This window comes from Tachyglossus aculeatus, chromosome 5 (assembly GCF_015852505.1).
Source record: "Tachyglossus aculeatus isolate mTacAcu1 chromosome 5, mTacAcu1.pri, whole genome shotgun sequence".
In the NCBI taxonomy this organism is placed as follows: Eukaryota; Metazoa; Chordata; class Mammalia; order Monotremata; family Tachyglossidae; genus Tachyglossus; species Tachyglossus aculeatus.
The window spans coordinates 69,576,616-69,595,847 of NC_052070.1; the positions used below are offsets into that span (position 1 = coordinate 69,576,616).

Genomic DNA, 19,232 nt, shown 5'->3' on the forward strand with positions numbered 1-19,232 from the left:
GAGGAGATGTGGAAATGCATTCATTCATTTGTATTCATTGAGCGCTTACTGTGTGCAGAGCATAGTACTTAGGGCTTGGGAGTGTACAATATAGCAATAAACAGACACATTTTATGCCCATAATGAACTTACAGTCTAGAGGAGAAGACAGACAATATATATAAATTACAGAAATGTACAGAAGTGCTGTGGGGCCGGGAGGGGAGATGAATAAAGGAAATATGCACCAGAGTTCACCGGTCTTCAAACCATCCCAACCTGCTCCTCGTCCCCCAACTCCCCAGCCATGGAGGTGGGTCTGATGGCTTTTTCCCTGTCCCCTCTTTCAAGATCTTGACCTCTTTCTTCCATCTTTAGGGTGCAGGTAATAGAACCTGAAGCTCAGACTCAGGATGAAACTGGGAATCAGACTCGGGAAATGCTGCCAAGGTGGCGGAGAGCTCTCGCTGAAACAATCGCAGATTGGTTCCCTTCCACAAGCAAAACCAGTTTTTCCAGGTTCTGCCCTGCCCAAACCTGGTCTTTCTGTCACGTAACCATTCTCGTTCCAGTTCTTTCTTTTCTACGCCATTTTCTAGGTCTTGGAACCTCCTTCATACTCTGCTTGCAGATGGTGGATGCGTCTGCTGAGGCATTCCTCCAGACTGAAATGTTTAAGTGTTTTTGAACCAAAACCATTCACACACTAGGTCTAGGAAGCCATATTGTTTATCTTTGACCTAAGGCTGGGAGGGTTGTGCTGTGGGGCTTTAGTGGAAACCAGTTAAATTCCTGGAACCCACATAGTTCAGGAGGAAGCAGAAAAAAGTGTACTTATGGGGTACTGGTAGGACACTGGGCGGGAGTCCCTATTCCCTGGCCTTCTCCTGCCTCTTATCGTGCTCTGAGAGGTTCAGATTGAGCATGGATCCCAAATGCTTATTCCAGCTCTGCCACACCTCAGATGAGCATTTCCCTCCTGGGAACCCGATCCAACCTGATCATTCCATCTCACTGGAAAGCGGGATTCATGGCCCCTGTATGGTGGGGCTCAAGGGCAGATCCTGTATCTCTACTAGAAACTGTAATAGGAGGCAGGGAAGCTGGGTAAGGCAGCCTGCACTATGAACTGGACAGTCTGGTTTTTGTTTGACCTGTCCCATATCTGGTACAGATAAGGTACCAAAATGCTCTAGTGCCTGGGGTTGTCATTTTCAGCACCCAGCTTCTCTCCACATCTCTTGTAGCCAAGTTCCACGGCTCGGAAATGGTGCCTGAGATTCCACGGGCCTGGGAGGGGAAGGAAACGGATCTGGAATGACTAGGTAGGTTGGACTACCCTCTAGGTTTGAGCTGAATGAGGCTGGATTGGGTGGACTTCTTTGCAAGGGGCATCTGTAGGATATCATGTGACACTGTTATGTGCGTCATAGGGTCTGTTTTTTTCAAGTTCCGACATTGGCAACCTTAAGGTGTGGCGATGGCGCCAAGTCCCTTGATTACAGAGTTGGCACAGGGAGTGGGGGACTTGCCCTGGCTCAAAAGATAAGGAAGCACTGCCCCTGAGGCTGGCTCAGCCCAGATGGGAGCCAAGGGGTGGGTAGCTTGCGGCGGGGCCTGCGGGGCCTATGTCATCTGTTGGGGCAGGGAAAACCATCAAAATGCAGGTTCAGTTCTGGCCCGAGCGCCAATGGGTCCCTCTGTGAGCACGTGCGGGGATCACATGCATGTATGGGTTTCCACGCCTCAGAACTGCAAGTCGTCAGCTCCAGAAGATCCACGTGCACACATGAGCTGTTCTGCATAGGCCTAGCTCCCCTTCCCCACAACTGGAAGTGAAATCCCCCTCGTCCCCCTCTCCATCCCCCCCATCTCACCTCCTTCCCTTCCCCACAGCACCTGTATATATGTTTGTACATATTTATTACTCTATTTATTTATTTATTTATTTTACTTGTACATATCTATTCTATTTATTTTATTTTGTTAGTATGTTTGGTTTTGTTCTCTGTCTCCCCCTTTTAGACTGTGAGCCCACTGCTGGGTAGGGACTGTCTCTATATGTTACCAACTTGTACTTCCCAAGCGCTTAGTACAGTGCTCTGCACACAGTAAGCGCTCAATAAATACGATTGATGATGATGATGATGATGATGATGATGATGAAATCCAACAGCCCAAGTGACCTGAGAGAAGCAGTGTGGCCTAGTGGATAGCATGGAGCCTGGGAGTCAGAAGGACCTGGGTTCTAACTCCAATTCCCTGCCTTGTCTGCTGTGTGAACTCTGGCAGGTCATTTCACTTCTCTGTGCCTCAGTTACCTCATCTGTAAAATGGGGATTAAGGCTGTGAGCCCCATGTCGGACATGGACTGTGTCCAACCTGATCATTCATTCATTTAATCGTATTTATTGAGTGCTTACTGTGTGCAGAGCACTGTACTAAACGCTTGGAAAGTACAATTCGGAAACAGATATTATCTTGTATCTACCCCAGTGCTTAGTACAGTGTCTGGCACAAAGTAAGTGCTTAACAAATAACAGTTTTAAAAAGTGGATCAACCTTAAGTACTTGGGTGAATTTACACCCAGTCGGTTATTTATTCAGCTATTTGATTCTGACATATACTCCCACTACTATTTTTTTAAAGGTATTTTGTTAAACACTTACCATGTGCCGGACACTGTTCCAAGCACTGGGGTAGATACAAAGTAATCAGGTTGGACACAGTCCATGTCCCACATGGGGCTCATAGTCTGAAACCCCATTTTACAGATGAGGTAACTGAGGCAAAAAGAAGTTAATTTAACTTGCCCAAGGTCACAGAAAACATGTGGTGGATCATGAGCCCCATGGGGAACAGACACTGCGTGTCCAACCTGATTGTCTTGTATTTATCCCATTATCTATCTTTAGTAAAGTGCTTGCCCATCTCAGGGTCGCACCTGGAGAGTTTCCAGTACTCTACCAGTCTTGACTATGGGAGGAAGAGTCAAGCAGAGGCCTACCCATTCCATTCCTAGCTTGAGCAGTGACCAGTGAGTGGAACGCAATCTGCTACAAGTCAAAACTCCCCTGTGCTGGGCAGCAGCAGCATGGGAGAGAGCCGAGGGTGGAGACTTGAGTTTACTACATGGAAGGAGGCAATGGTAAACCACTTCCATATTTTTACAAAAAAAAATTATACGGATGCACTATCAGAACGATTGCAGATAGAGATGGGGCATTCCGGGAGAGATGTGTCCATGGTGCCGCTATGGGTCGGAGATGACTTGACAGCATAAGGCAAGACCAGTATACTGCTTGGTGCATGGTAAGTGCATAACAAATACCACAGTGCATTATTTATTGTTATTATTATTGATAAAGCTAATTGTTATTAATTACCACATTCTTATTCTTATTCTTGGTCCCACTCTTTGTAGATAATTGATGTCTGTCTCCCCCATCAGATAGTAAGCCCCCTGAGGGCAGGGACCAGACCTTTTACTTTTATTATTATTATTATTATTATTATTATTATTATATTTAAGTGATTACTATGTGTCCAGCACTGTTTAAGCCTCTTTCTTCTTCTTAATGGCATTTGTTAAGCACTTACTATGTGCCAGTCACCATACTAAGCCTTGGGGTAGATACAAGGTAATCAGATAGGACACAGACCCTGTCCATCATGGGGTTCACCGTCTCAAGAGGAGAGTGAACAGGCATGGAAACCCCATTTTACAGTTGAGGAAACTCAGGCACAGAGAAGTGAAGTGACTTGCCCCAAATCACACAGCAATCAACTGGCACACTGCTTCTACTTCTGGTGTATTTTTCCAAGCATTTAGTAGAGTGACTGATTATGTTCTTCCCAATCAGGGGGGTCTACCAAGGTACAGGCTAGCCTCTCTGGGATCTCAACTGGGACTGAGCCAGGCACTAGGATTTCAACAGCCCCCTCTAAATTCTACCCCACTATATACTCAAGCCCAGAGTCCTTCTCTGAAACTTGGCAAATGCATGTGGCTCATGCTTTGCCAGAGCTACTCTGGCTTTAATAATAATTATAATGGCATGGGTTAAGTGCTTACTATGTGCCAAGCACTGTAGTAAAGTGCAGGAATAGGTACAAGATAATCAAGTTGGACATAGTCCCTTTCCCAAATGGGGCTCACGGTCTAATCAATCAATCAATAAATCAATCGTATTTATTGAGCACTTACTTTGTGCAGAACACTGTACTAAGTGCTTGGGAAGTACAAGTTGGCAACATATAGAGACAGTCCCTACCCAACAGTGGGCTCACAGTCTAAAAGGGGGAGACAGAGAACAAAACCAAACACACTAACAAAATAAAATAAATAGAATAGATATGTACAAGTAAAATAAATAGAGTAATAAATATGTACAAACATATATACACATATACAGGTGCTGTGGGGAAGGGAAGGAGGTAAGATGGGGGGATGGAGAGGGGGACAAGGGGGAGAGGAAGGAAGGGGCTCAGTCTGGGAAGGCCTCCTGGAGGAGGTGATATCTCAGTAGGGCCTAAGTAGGGTCTAAGTATGAGAGCCTAAGATTTAACACCCATTTTACAGATGAGGAAACTGATGCCCAGAGAAGTCAAGCTAGTTGCCCAAGGTCACACAGCAGGCAAGTTGGCAGAGCTGGAATTAGAACCCAGGTCCTCTCTCCCAGGATAGTGCTCTTTCCACTAAGCCACACTGCTTCTGCTTTACTCTTATGGGGACATTTGAAGGATAATCTTGCCAAGACTATAACTCTTCCTCTGGCCAGCCCATCTGATTGGGTTTGGATAGCCCATAAACAAGCATTTCTTAGCTGCGGGGAGATGGAGACGGCAGGGAGTGCAGTTCTCTCCGAAATCACCGCAATGCAGGAAAGCCAAGAAATAATTACAAGTGAAGCACACCTCCCCAAATCCAAACAGGACCAGGATGTCATCAACTGACATAATTGGCTGCAACTTCAATTAGAGGACAACTGGAATTATGGGGCAAGTTTAATGACAATGGCTCAGATTGATAGGCCACAGCATGGGAAGAAGGATGGGATTACCTGGAATGAAATTTGGCATAGCCTTACAGGGGTCTCTTGATGTTTCCCTTCCTGTGTCTTACTCAAAGAGGAAATAATCCAACAATCCCTTCCCTTTTTTTTTAATAGTATTTGTTAAATGCTTACTATGTGTCAAGCACTCTTCTAAGCACTGGGAGAGTTACAAGATAATCAAGCCAGATACACGAGGCTCACAGTGTAGGTAGGAGGGAGAACAGGTATCGAATCCCCATTTTGCAGTTGAGGAAACTGAGGCACAGAGAAGTGAAGTGACTTGCCTGAGGCCACACAGCAGGCAAGAGGCACAGCTGGCATTAGAACCTGGGTCCTGTCCTCTGGCTCCCAAACCCATGCTTTATCCACTAGGCAGCATGGCTTAATGGAAAAAGCCCAGGTTTAGGAGTCAGAGGTCATGGATTCTAATCCCGCCTCTGCCACGTCAGCTGTGTGACTTTGGGCAAGCCACTTGACTTCTCTGTGCCTCAGTTTCCTCATCTGTAAAATGGGGATGAAGACTGTGAGCCCCACAAGGGACAACCTGATTACCTTGTATTTACCCCAGTGCTTAGAACAGTGCTTGGCACATAGTAAGCACTTAACAAAAACCATCAGTATTATTATTATTATTCTGGGCTGCTTCCTAAAATATTTCAGTCCCAGTCCTAAATTAAATGCAGGTGGATTCCTCAATGTTCTCTGTAAATACTTTTCAGGCAATCCCTCCATTTCTTTTTGCTTGTGTTCCTCATTAGATGGCAAATTCCTCAGAACAGAGATCCTGTCCTCCAAATACCTACTACAGGGTTCTGTATAAAGGCAAGGGGAACAGTATAGCCTAGTGGGTAAAGCACAGTCCCAGTAGCCAGAGGACCTGGATTCTAATCCCTGCTCCACCACTTGTCTACTGTGTGGCCTCAGGCATGTTACTTCACTTCTCTGTGCCTCTGTTTCCTCAACTGCAAAATAGGGATTCAAAACCCATTCTCCCTCCTACTTAGACTGTGAATTCCCATGAGGGACAGGGACTATGTGCAACCTGATTAACATTTATCTACCCCAGCTCTTAGAACAGCTTTTAATGCAGAGAAGGCACTAAACAAATAGCATAAAAAAACAGGCTCTCAGTAGAGATAAAAGTCACTGATTTGGCTGTGGAGGAATATTTGGCTGCGGAAGCTCAGTGAGACCTCTGCAACTTTTGTGAAAATCAGTACTAAATTAAATCAACCCTCTAAATGCATTTGCTCTCTAACTGAAGAGGAATCGGATCCTTGGGTAACTACTCTTTTTAACTGTCCCTTTGACTCCTACCTAAAGTCTTCTCTGGATGCTGCAATTTCAGCCTGAAGTCACCCAAATCTTTATTTCTGCGAAAGGATAGGTTGTAAAGAGAAAAAAGAGCATGTTCCCAGTTGTCTGGGATTTTCTTTCAAGTGCTTCAGTTGCTTGAAAAAGAGGGTGGGGAAAGGGTTTTTTTTTTCTTTTCCCCTGCAGCTCTTGCAAGCTCCCTTCGTTGCAGCTTAGTATTCCAACAGCTGTAGATCAAAACGCCTGCCATTGGGAAGGGCAGGGACTGCACGAGGACCCCAAGAGACGTGAGCCTGAGGTTTCTCTTAATGGTGGTTCCTGAGGCTCTCAAGACAGAGACTGTATTGTTCACTGGGGCCGCCCGGCCGTGATGACAGGAGGTGGGGCCCGGGCCAGGCGGGAGAAGTAAGGAGTAAGGAATGTCAGTCCTCACTCCCGATGGCAGGAACACTTCTCCACGAGCGACATTTCCATTCTGTGCCTTGCTCTGAGCAAGCCGCGAGAGAGGGAATCTCTGAGGTCCCAGCTGCCAAAGAGAAAACCACTGAAACCCCGGGTTTGCCAACTTCAGAGGTACCAGATGCCTCGGGAAAGCTGTGGGCTGGGAGAAGCTGGGGCTTCAGATCCTATGTTCACTCACGGCCCGTTCAGTGGTTCCCCAGCCTCCCTTTGGCCTAATCGGGTCTGGGTGCCTGCCAGTTACCATGGGATCACCTCTAGACTTAACGGCCAGAGTCTCCACGTCAACCTGGTCTTTGATCTCCTGGCTCCCTTCAATGGGGCTAATACCTGTGTGGCAGGGCTAATGAATGATAATAGTAATAATTATGGTTTTGTTAAACACTTATGTGCCAGGCACTGAACTAAGTGCCAGGGTGGATACAAGCAAATTGGGTTGGACACAGTCCCTGTCCTGTGTTCATTCATTCAATTGTATTTATTGAGCGCTTACTGTGTGCAGAGCAGTGTACTAAGCGCTCGGGAAGTACAAGTTGGCAACAAATAAAGATGGTCCCTACCCAACAGCGGGCTCACAGTCTAGAAGGGGGAGACAGACAACAAAACAAAACATATTAATAAAGTAAATAGAATAAATATGTACAAGTAAAATAGAGTAATAAATATGTACAAACTTTTATACAGGTGCTGTGGGGAGGGGAAGGAGACTCACAGGCTCAATCACTGTATTACAGATGAGGTAACTGAGGCCCAGAGAAGTGAAATGACATGCCCAAGGTCACACAGCAGACAAGTGGCGGAGCTAGGATTAAAACTCTGGTCCTCTCACTCCCAAACCCATGCTCTATCCACTAAGCCATGCTGCTTTCCTAAGCCATGCTGGTGATGTTGGTCATGGGGGTGAGGATGTTTTACTCCCACCTCCACACAAGATTATTTTGTACAGATCTGTCCTTGACATGGTTAAATCACCAATGTTTTGGGTCAGATTTTCCCAGCCACTGGGCTCAACTTCTGTTTAGAAGATGGCCAGGTATTGAGTAAATGGGACATCTCTGCTCCATCTTGTCTATTCCTTGGCAGGCAGTGGTTCTTCTGGGGCATTTTCTAAGCCTCCAGTAGTGAGGAATCGCTGGAAACAAGGCAGGGAGTTCTGACTGCCTGAGGCTTTGCGTGGGCAGCACTCCAACCCTATGCCCTGGGTTATATTCCTTCGCGTGCAGCCTGGTGAGCTAGGAGACAATGAGGTGAATCAAATGCCTCCTCCCTTGCCCCACCTCCTGATCCGCTTGGATATCCCATTACAAAATGGGCTCTGGGCCACTTGACTCTCCCGGTACAGGATACTGACTCAGCAGGGTGCATTGTAAGGGAACTCAGGCCCTGGGGAAAGCTCCGGTATGGGCTTAGTTGACAGAGGTCATTCAGCAACTTGGTCAAAATGGCACCCACTAGTACGCTAATAAATGGAACCTACTCTAGCTTTAACTGGGCCCTGCTATGGGTACTTCTTTTCTTCCCTGACTAGACTTGCAAAGTGACTGCCTTGGTTGGGCCCCATATTTTCCTAAGGGAGGTTCTGGACCAGTGATTTTCATTTTGTGGGTGGAAGCCCCAAATCGCCTTTTGTTTTAACCCTGAAGAATACTTGAAGTGTGTGGATTAAATCAATCAATCATATTTATTGAGCGCTTACTGTGTGCAGAGCATTGTACTAAGTGCTTGGGAAGTACAAGTTGGCAACATATAGAGACAGTCCCTACCCAACAGTGGGCTCACAGTCTAAAAGGGGGAGACAGAGAACAAAACCAAACATACTAACAAAATAAATAGAATAGATATGTACAAGTAAAATAAATAAATAGAGTAATAAATATGTACAAACATATATACAGGTGCTGTGGGGAAGGGAAGGAGGTAAGATGGGGGGATGGAGAGGGGGACGAGGGGGAGAGGAAGGAAGGGGCTCAGTCTGGGAAGGCCTCCTGGAGGAGGTGAGCTCTCAGTAGGGCCTTGAAGGGAGGAAGAGGGCTAGCTTGGCGGATGGGCAGAGGGAGGGATTAAAGCTCCGTCCTGCGACTCCTCAAAAAGTGAGCGGCACTAATTGTGGAGTTTTGACTCATGGGGTTTCAGGATAGTAAAATCAGAGAGAGAGAGAGAGAGAGAGAGGATGCAGTGTGGCTTTTGGTTGGGCTTGTGGTGGTTAAGAAAAGAGAGTCCGGGACCTTGTCAGCACGGCCTAAGAGAGAGTCCCAAGTCACAGCAGACAACCCCCATTTTTCCACAAACACCTCTGTTTGTCAATCCCTACCAGGGTCAGCCAGGTACATGATACTTCACTCTTCAGCCCCACTGGCTCTACTTTGGGAGGGACTTGATCTAAAGTCAGCATGTTTTCCAAGAAAGTCGCACATTCCTAGAGCACTCTGAGAAGAAGGTTGGAAAGGAAAGTATCAATATCTCTATTTCTCAGGAATGAAGAAACAGGTCTGGGGAGGTCAAGAGTCACAACCCAGGCCCGGAACTCAAGATCTATGTGGCTTCAACCTCCTGAGACGGCCACCAGATTGAGAGGCCCACGACTGGCTACCGCAATAACATGCCTTCTGAGGCAGCAGGCGGACTGGCGCAATTTAATCAGTCATATTTATTGAGCACTTACTGCGTTGAGAGCACCATACTAAGCACTTAGGAGAGTAAATAAAACAGAGTTAGTAGATACATTCCCTGCCCCAACCATAGCTGTCCATGGTGACTTCTTGGAATATGTAGGTCAGCACACTTCCCCCTGCTTCAAAGCACTACTGAAAGCTCACCTCCTCCAGGAGGCCTTCCCAAACTAAGCCCTCCTTTTCCTCTGCTCTTCCTCCCCTCCCCATCACCCTTACTCCCTCTGCTCAACCCTCCTCCCCGCCCTACAGCACTTGTGCATATATGTACATATTTTTCTATTTATTTTATTAATGATGCGCATATATTTATAATTCTATTTATTTAAATTGATGCTATTGATGCCTGTCTACTTGTTTTGTTGTCTGTCTCCCCACTTCTAGACTGTGAGCCCATTGTTGGCTAGGGATTGTCTCTATTTCTTGCTGAATTGTACTTCCCAAGGGCTTAGTACAGTGCTCTGCACACAGTAAGCACTCAATAAATAGGACTGAGTGAATGAATGAATGAATGAATGAGCTCATAGTCCAGAGGAGGCAGGCATTAATCTAAATAAATCATTTATAATGTATAATTTATAGGTATGTATAGAAGTGCTATGGGACTGAGGATGGGGTGAATACCCACTGGTTTGGCAACCCCAGATGGTGCCAGCTGAGCTCCCACACGGGGTCTAACTGTGGTTCCAGGAACCGCAGTAGACTCGTGACCCAGCTCTGACTGCTGATGCTTGGCCTCGGGCCTCCCTAGGGCTATCCCCGACAATAACCCACACTTATCTAGGCCCGAGAAATGGATGGAATTACGGGCCGCTGGTAATTAATCTTCCACTTGCTCTAGTGAGCCAGTGTGATGCTTCGCGGCCACTCACCCACCCCCTCAAGTGTAGCAGACTCAATTCTGCCCTGTGATGGGTTGACCTGCTGCATAATGAGTGCCTAGTGGTTATTTTTTTCAATTAAATTAAAAAGGCTTGCTCTTGGGCTACGTATGGATCAGCATATAATAATAATAATAATAATAATAATGGTATTTGTTAAGCGCTTCCTACGTGTCAAGCACTGTTCTAAGCGCTGGGGGAGATACAAGGTAATCAGGTTGTCCCACTTGGGACTCACCGTCTGTATCCCCATTTGACAGATGAGGTAACTGAGGCACAGAGAAGTCAAGTGACCTGCCCAAAGTCACACAGCTGACAAGTGGCGGAGCCGGGATTAGAACCCACGACCTCTGACTCCCAAGCCCGGGCTCTTTCCACTGAGCCACGCTGTTTCTTCAAAGAAGAATATGCTTCTCATATGGGAGATGCAGTGTGGCCTAGTGGATAGAGTACGGGCCTGGGACTCAGAGACCTGGATTCTAATCCTGGCTCCTCCACTTGTCTGCTGTGTGACCTTGGACAAGTCACTTCACTTCTCTGTGCCTGTTACCTCATCTGTAAAATGAGGATTGGGAGATGGACTGTGCCCAACATTGTATCTACCCTAGCACTTAGTACAGTGCCTGGCACATAGTAAGTACTGGACAAATACCATAAAAATAAAAATCAATGTCTTCACTGGTATGGTGTGAAGTATAGCAGGAAATGGTAGGCAGGTAATCACCAGATTGTTTGCTCCTTAAGGACAAGGACCATGCCTACTAATCCATTGTTTTGTACTCTCCCAAGCAATTAATACAGCACTCTGCACACAGGAAGCGCTCAGTAAATCCCATCAATTAATGGATACTGAACTGGAGTAAGTATCAGCAGCTAAGAGCGTCTCCCTCGGGAGTTTATTACACCAAACCTTTCGGCCTGGGGTGCCATGTGTTGCCTGGCTTGGTGTTTCTGCATCTGCCATCCCACAACTTCCAGATGTCTTCACCCATCCCCGTTTGCCTGGACATCCCCTTCCTGTCCTTGGCAAATGGGATTCGGGGGTTGGGTTGGGACCCTGAGAACACTGCTGCTGGGGCAGAAAAACGTTGGAGTTCAGGAGCCAGAAGAAAGGCAGCCATTTCATAGCTGTGATCGGAAGCTGCTACTTCGGAGGGGATATGGGCCCCCTCCTCACAGAGGAAAATGAGAAAGAGGAAATTCTGCTCTGTCAGGCTAAACTTCTGGGGAGAGGGAGTTAGCAAACCAGAAGGATCAGCCAATTAATGGGATTTACTTATTGAGCATTTAATGTGTGCAAAGTACAGTGCTAAGCCCTTAGAGTAAATTAGAGGTAAACTCTAGACTGTAAATTTGTGGACAAGGAATGTGTCTGCTAACTCTAGACTGTGAGTTCACTGGGGGCAGGGAATATTTCCACTTGTTGTACTTTCCCAAGCGCTTAGCACAGTGCTTTGCATACAGTAAGCACTCAATAAACAGTACTGAATGAACTCTGTTGTACTGTACTCTCTCATGCGCTTGATACAGTGCTCTGCACATAATAGGCACTCAATAAATACCACTGATTGATGAACACAATCAAGAAGTTTTCAGTTTAGATCTTGCACTGGTGCTCCTTCTCCTCTCCCAACTATTTGTGAATGGCTTGGGTCTGCTGATCTCCCCCATTAGATCGAGGACTTTCTCTCCAAAGCGTTTAGTACAGTGTCCTGCTAATAACAGGCACTCAATAGCTGCCACTGAATGATATCTTCGGTTTCTGCTCCACAACTTTGGCTGCTGGGTGAATCATTCCGTTTCACTTCAATGGGAATGGGTTCCTAAATCCTGTCAGAAGAACCGGGGTTCTAATCCCAGCTCTGCCACTTGTCCGCTGTGTGACCTTGGGCTAGTCACTTAACTTCTCTGTGACTTAACTTCTCTGTGCCTCAGTTCCCTCATCTGTAAAATGAGGATTAAGACTATGATCCCTATGTGGGACAGGGACTATGTCCAACCCAATTATCTTGTATCTTTCTCAGTGCTTAAAACAGTCCTTGGCACATAGTGAGTGTTTAAATACCACAATTATTATTATTATTACTGCCAAATCCTGCCAGTTCTTACACAATATGTTGCAACTCTGTCCCTTCCTCTCTAATTAGTTAATTCGTCGGTAGCAGTTACTGAGTGTTTACCGTGCAGAGCACACAGGAACCACTGGGGTACAAAGTCTGATAATATCACGGATAGATTATTTACCAGCCTCCACACTAATCTTCCTGCTTCCAGTCTCTCCCCTCCCCAAAACATGCTGCATGCTGAGGTGAGGATCTTCTTCCCGAAGTGTCGCTTCGCTCCTCTAATGCCAGCCTACTCACTCGAGCCCATCTATCTCACCACCAACCCCTCACCCACATCCCACTTCTGGCCTGGAATGCTCTCACTCTTCATATCTGACTTCATATCCTCCTGTCTCGCCCCACTTCAGTCTATACTTCACACCGCTGCCCGGATCATCTCTGTGCAGAAACGCTCTGGGCATGTTACTCCCCTCCTTAAAAATCTCCAGTGGCTACCAGTCAACCTATGCATCAGGCAAAAGCTCCTCACTCTCGGCTTCAAGGCTGTCCATCACCTCACCCTCTCCTACCTCACCTCCCTTCTTTCCTTCTCCAGCCCAGCCCGCACACTCCGCTCCTCTGCTGCTAACCTCCTCACCGTGCCTCGTTCTCGCCTGTCCCGCCGTCAACCTCCGGCCCACATCCTCTCCCTGGCCTGGAATGCCCTCCCTCTGCCCACCCGCCAAGCTAGCTCTCTTCCTCCCTTCAAAGCCCTACTGAGAGCTCACCTCCTCCAAGAGGCCTTCCCAGCCTGAGCCCCCTCCTTCCACTCCCCACTCCCTGCCCTACCTCCTTCCCCTCCCCACAGCACCTGTATATATGTTTGTACAGATTTATTACTCTATTTTACTTGTACATATTTACTATTCTATTTATTTTATTTTGTTAATATGTTTTGTTTTGTTGTCTGTCTCCCCCTTCTAGACTGTGAGCCTGGTGTTGTGTAGGGACCATCTCTATATGTTGCCAACTTGTACTTCCCAAGTGCTTAGTACAGTGCTCTGCACACAGTAAGCGCTCAATAAATACGATTGAATGAATGAATAAATACGAATGAATGAATGAATACGAATGAATGAATGAATAAATACGATTGAATGAATGAATCTGACAGACCAATACTTTCCCCACGTTCAAAGCCTTATTTAAAGCACACCACCTTCCCTTCTGTGTTGCCCTTGATTTAGAAGCAGCGTGGCTCAGTGGAAAGAGCCAGGGCTTTGGAGTCAGAGGTCATGGGTTCTAATCCCGGCTCCGCCACTTGTCAGCTGTGTGACTTTGGAGAAGTCACTTAACTTCTCTGGGCCTCAGTTCCCTCATCTGGAAAATGGGGATTAAGATTGTGAGCCCCCACGTGGGACAACCTGATCATCTTGTAACCCCACAGCGCTTAGAACAGTGCTTTGCACATAGTAAGCGCTTAACAAATACCATCATTATTATTATTATTATTACCCTTTATTCAGTCCTCCCTCAGCTTCACAGCAGTTATGTATCTATCCAGAATTTATTTTTATTAATGTCTATATCTACTTCTCAGCTATAAGCTCACTGTGACAAGAAACCTACCAACTCTATTATACTGTACTCTCCCAAGCACTTAGTACAGCATTCTGCACACCGTAAGCACTCAGTAAATACAATTGATTGATTGATCTCTTGACATACACCTTTCTGCTCCTCAAAATCCTATAGTGGGTCCATATATCCCTCCGCATCCATCAGAAACTCCTCTCAATTGATTTCAAGTCTCCCCACCAACTCAACCCTTCTTACAGATCTGTTCTTTTCACTCTCTACTCCTCAACCCACTCTCAACTGACCTTCTAACTGTAGCTAGCTCTGGACTCTCCCATCTTTATCCCCTGGTTCCCACTGCTCCCTTGGCTTGGAATCTCCTCCTTCCCAGATTGTGAAAGACCACAGCCCCTGCCACCTATATTCTAAATCCTTCTCCTCTAAGTAACCTTCCCTGATTACTTTCCAGCATCTTAATTCAAATAAACCCATAAACCAGCTCTAGCACTTATGTATTTACTTAAACCCATCCTCAGCACTTATGTATATATACTTATTCAACTGTATATTCAAATTTATTATTCTGATAGCTCCATTTGTAATTACGCTTTTGTCTGCTTCTCCCATTAGTGAAACCAATCAGTGGTAGTTATTGAATGCTTATTTTGTGAGGAACACTGTACTAAGTGCTTGAGAGAATACCATAGATTTGGAACCTCCTGGTGAGCAGGGGATGTGTCAGTTGCATGTTTTGTACTTTTTTAAAGGTATCTGTTAAACATTTACTGCTTGCCAGGCACTGTACTAAGCACTGGGGTGGGTACAAGATAATTAGATTGGACACAGTCCAAGTCCCAAATACGATGCTCGGTCTTGATCCCCATTTTACAGATGAGGTAGGTGAGGCACAGAGAAATTAAATGACTTGCCCAAGATCACCCAGCAGACAAGTGACAGAGTCAGGATTAGAGCCCACATTCTCAGATTCTCAGGCCTGTGCTCCTTCCACTAAGTCATGCTGCTTCACCAGAACTTAGTACAGGGAACTGCACTCTGAAGGTGCTTAATAAATGCTATTACTACTATGATAACTCCAATCTTACCCTTTTTCTCTGTTCAGTTATGCACCCAGCATCGCTTATCACCTTTCACTTCTGCCTCTCCAAGGAGCCATGATGTGCAATCTGTTTTATAGGTCAAACAAGGGCCATTTAATGACCACAAGTGTATGCTATATTGTTCTCTCCCAAGCACCTTAGTAATAATAATAATAATAATGGCATTTATTAAGCGCTTACTATGTGCAAAGCATTGTTCTAAGCGCTGGGGAGGTTACAGGGTGATCAGGTTGTCCCATGGGGGGCTCACAGTCTTAATCCCCATTTTACAGATTAGGTCACTGAGGCACAATAAAGTTAAGTGACTTGCCCAAAGTCACACAGCTGACAATTGGCAGAACTGGAATTTGAACCCATGACCTCTGACTCCAAAGCCCGTGCTCTTTCCACTGAGCCATGCTGCTTCTAATACAGTGCTCTGTAAATAGTAAGTGTTCAATATATATGATTGATTCCCAAGTCACTAAGAGATTTACAGTTTGTGGATTGATGGTGCCGAGGTTGGTGGGTGAACTGGCAGCCCTAGAAGCTCAACTTAATTATAATAATGGTATTTGTTTAGCACTTACTATGTATCAAACACTGTTCTAAGCACTGGGATCAATGCAAGGTAATCAGGTTGGACACAGTCCCTGTCCCACATGTGGCTCAGTCTCAATCCCCATTTTCAAGATGAGGTAACTGAAGCATAGAGAAGATAGATGTCTTGCTCAAGGTCCCCCAGCAGACAAGTGGCAGACTCAGGATTAGAACCCAGGTCCTCTTAACTCCCAAGACCTTGCTCTATCCACTAGGCCATGATTGCCACCAGTGTTGCTGGAATGCTGCTGGGAAATGAACACTTTCTGTTCAGTGCCACTATGGTCTGAAATGGGGGTGCTTTAGGGGACAGGGGACTGTCCGTAACCCAGCCTGACCCAGAAATAACTGCAGCACAGATGCCATGGGACCCACAGGCTTTCCCAAGCCCGTGCTACCACCATGTGATCCAGGGACCAGGGCTCAGGACCAGAGGCTCCCAGAAAGAAGTTTCACAGACCCACTGTAACCTAATATCATCATTAGTACTATTGTTATCATTATTATTATTGGTGTTAAAAATGATAACTAGTATACTTAAGTGCTCACTATGTGTCAAGCCCCGTACTAAAGTGCCAGGGTGGATACAAGTTAATTAGGCTGGACATGGTCACTGTCCCGCAAGGGCCTTACAGTTTAAGAGGGAGAACAGGTATTGAATCCCCATTTTACAAATGAGGAAACTGAGGCATTGAGAAGTTAAACGACTTGCCCAAAGTTACATAGCGGGCAACTGGCTGAGCTGAGATTAGAACCCAGGTCCTCTGACTCCCATGTTCCTCCCACTAGACCAGGCTGTTCCTCTCCTCCCCATGGCTCAGCCCAACAAGACCACTGGATTCTGCCTGGATGTCCTGTGGTTTTGTCCAATCTGAGCCCCATTCATTCATTAATTCACTTGTATTTGAGAGCTTACTGTGTGCAAAGTACTGTACTAAGTGCCTGGGAGGGTACAGTACAACAACAAACAGACCTGTTCCCTGCCCACAATGAACTCACAGTCTAGAGGGGGAGACTGATGTTAATATAAATGAATAAATAAATTACATATACATATGGTGCTGTGAGGATGGGAGGGAGGATGAGTGAAGGGAGCAAGTCAGGACAATGCAGAAGGGAGTGGGAGAAGAAGAGAGAAGGGCTTAGGGAGGAGGAGGAGATGTCAAGAAAAGGTTTTAGGTTCCAAGGAGATGCCTAGGCCCATCCAGTCCCGATTAAACTTTGGGCCAAATGATTTGATCAACAGGGAGAGCTGTCCTATCCTGTTCCCGGCTTCCCTGAATGACTCCCTTGCCGGGGGACAATCGCCCAGTGTGAGACTCCCCAGAATGAATGCCTCCACTGGCTCGGTTCAGGCGGTGGGGGAAGGGCAGATCAGGGAACAGTTTCCTGCACAGAAAAGTCATTCTCGAAAGCCCCCCTTCCTCCCTACCTACTAGGAGGATAGACAGGCAGCATGGACTAACAGAAAGAGCCTGGGACTGACAGTCAAGAGGCCCACGTTCTAGTCCGAAGCTCTGCCACTGGACTCACTGTTTCATCTTAAAAAGGCATTTAACTGCTCAGTCTCCTCATCTGTAAAATGGGGGCAAGATATCTGCTTACCCTACTTCTCAGGTGGTGAGCCCCGTGTGAGGCATGGAATGTTCTGATCTAATTAACTTGCTTCTTCCCCCGCAAATAAATAATTCTGGTATTTTTAAGCACTTACTATGTGGCAGGCACTGTTCTAAGTGCTGATGTGGATGCAAACAAATCAGGTTGGACACAGTCCCCGTCCCATGTGGGGCTCACAGTCTCAATCCCCATTTTACAGATGAGGTAACAGGCACAGAGCTGTGTAGTGACTTGCCCAAGGATACACAGTGGACAAGTGGTGGAGATGGGATAAGAACCCATGACCTTCTGACTCCAGCTGCGTGCTCTATCCACTACGCCGTGCTGCATGGGTGCTCAGACTACATCAAGGGTTTAATAAATACCCTAACTAATAGATATGTTCCCTCCTTCCACCCCATGAACCAAGCTCTGGAGAACAGCCCTACCCAGACATGCCACCCCAGGGCCCCCAGCCCTTGGTCAAATGTCCATCCCAGCTTTCAGTCGTCAACTTGGGAGACTGTTTTGCTTCTCCAGGTTGAGGAGACAAGAATCTAGAGGTGGGAAAGAGGGAGAGGCCAGGTGAGTGGGACAACTTCCCCAGGTGCCAGACTCAGTAATGGCTGTAGATAGTGGCTCCCTCCCCCTGGCTCCAAAGCCATGTGCAAGTGGCCTAGTCAGAGGAAGCAGGACGAGGAGTTGGGGGGGACAGGGAGGTGGCAGAGGAGGGGCATCCAGAAAGGGAGGACAAGCTGTGGCATCCTCCCTGCTTTCAGGCTGGTGACTGCCAAGCCCCTTCCCTTCCTGCATCCTCTCCCCACATCTTCCCCCAGCCAGAGGACCCTACCTGCACCCCAGGGCCAAAGTGGCAGGGCCTGCGCTGGTACTGCTGCCACCCTCTGCTCTCCAACCAGCTCGAGTAAGTGGGTACCGCCCAGAAATGGGGAGAGGGGAAGATGACCCATAGGTGACAGCCCCGCTTTTAAGGCCATGTGAAGGGATTCATCCATCCATTCATTCATTCAATCAATCGTATGTATTGAGCACTTACTGCATACAAAGCACTGTACTAAGCGCTTGGGAGAGTACATTATAAAAGCTGACGCATTCCTGTCCACTGTAAGCTCACAGTCTAGAGGGGGAGACAGACATTAATATAAATAAATTACAGATATATACATATGTACTGTGAGGATGGGAGGGAGGATGAATGAAGGAGCAAGGGCGGTGCACCCCCCTAAAGGGTGAGCACTTTAGACAGGACTGCTAGCAACAGAAATAATAATAACAATGGCATTTATTAAGCGCTTACTAGGAGGACAGGGGGAAGAAATAAAACACAGAGAGAGGGTGTATGTCTGTTCTCCACCTGCTCACCTGCAACCACTGCCATAGTTTTCTTCTCCCATCACAGCTCTTGCCTCCCTGCTCCTCCCATCCTGTTAAGCTACACTGGATAAAGCAGCCAGGGCCAGCTGAGACAATGAGACTTTTGAAATTGCTTCTGCTTGAATGGCAATGGCAGCAGTGACCCCAGATCGACTTGGCTCTTCTGGGCTGTACCAGGAGAGGTGAGGATAGAGGCCCCTGGCTCAGTCATACATTGAGGGCTCCTACCCTTATAAGACTCAGACTCTCCTGTAAGCATTGATTTTTCAGAAAGGCTTGGTAAATGTACATAGGGGGACAGATCCTCAGATTCAGGGACATTTCTACCGCAGTCACGGTTTCTGAACATCTTTCAGTCACCCCAGCACCCCAATCGTGAGCAGCTCTGGCTGGGAGTTCAGGGGAAAAGTTACAACTTTGTACATTATTTGCCATTGAGTTAACTCATGTGCAAATGGGCTTGGGATTTAGGGAATGATCCAGAAAAGATGGTGGCAATCAAGAAAGTGCTGAATTTTTGCCTAGTCGTGTAGTCCATGGAATGACCTCAGAGAGGACCTGCTT

The 19,232-nt window shown here is 46.7% G+C and overlaps 1 protein-coding gene and 1 non-coding gene across 2 annotated transcripts in view; one reads left to right on the plus strand and one right to left on the minus strand.

The window, feature by feature from the left end:
* CA12 (carbonic anhydrase 12) overlaps nt 1-19,232 on the minus strand; it is an 80,768-nt gene that overhangs the window by 56,574 nt on the left and 4,962 nt on the right. The window lies entirely within an intron of this gene.
* On the plus strand, nt 2,907-3,044 carry LOC119929286. Its single transcript, XR_005451418.1, has one exon. It is a non-coding gene; the product is annotated as a small nucleolar RNA SNORA7 (small nucleolar RNA).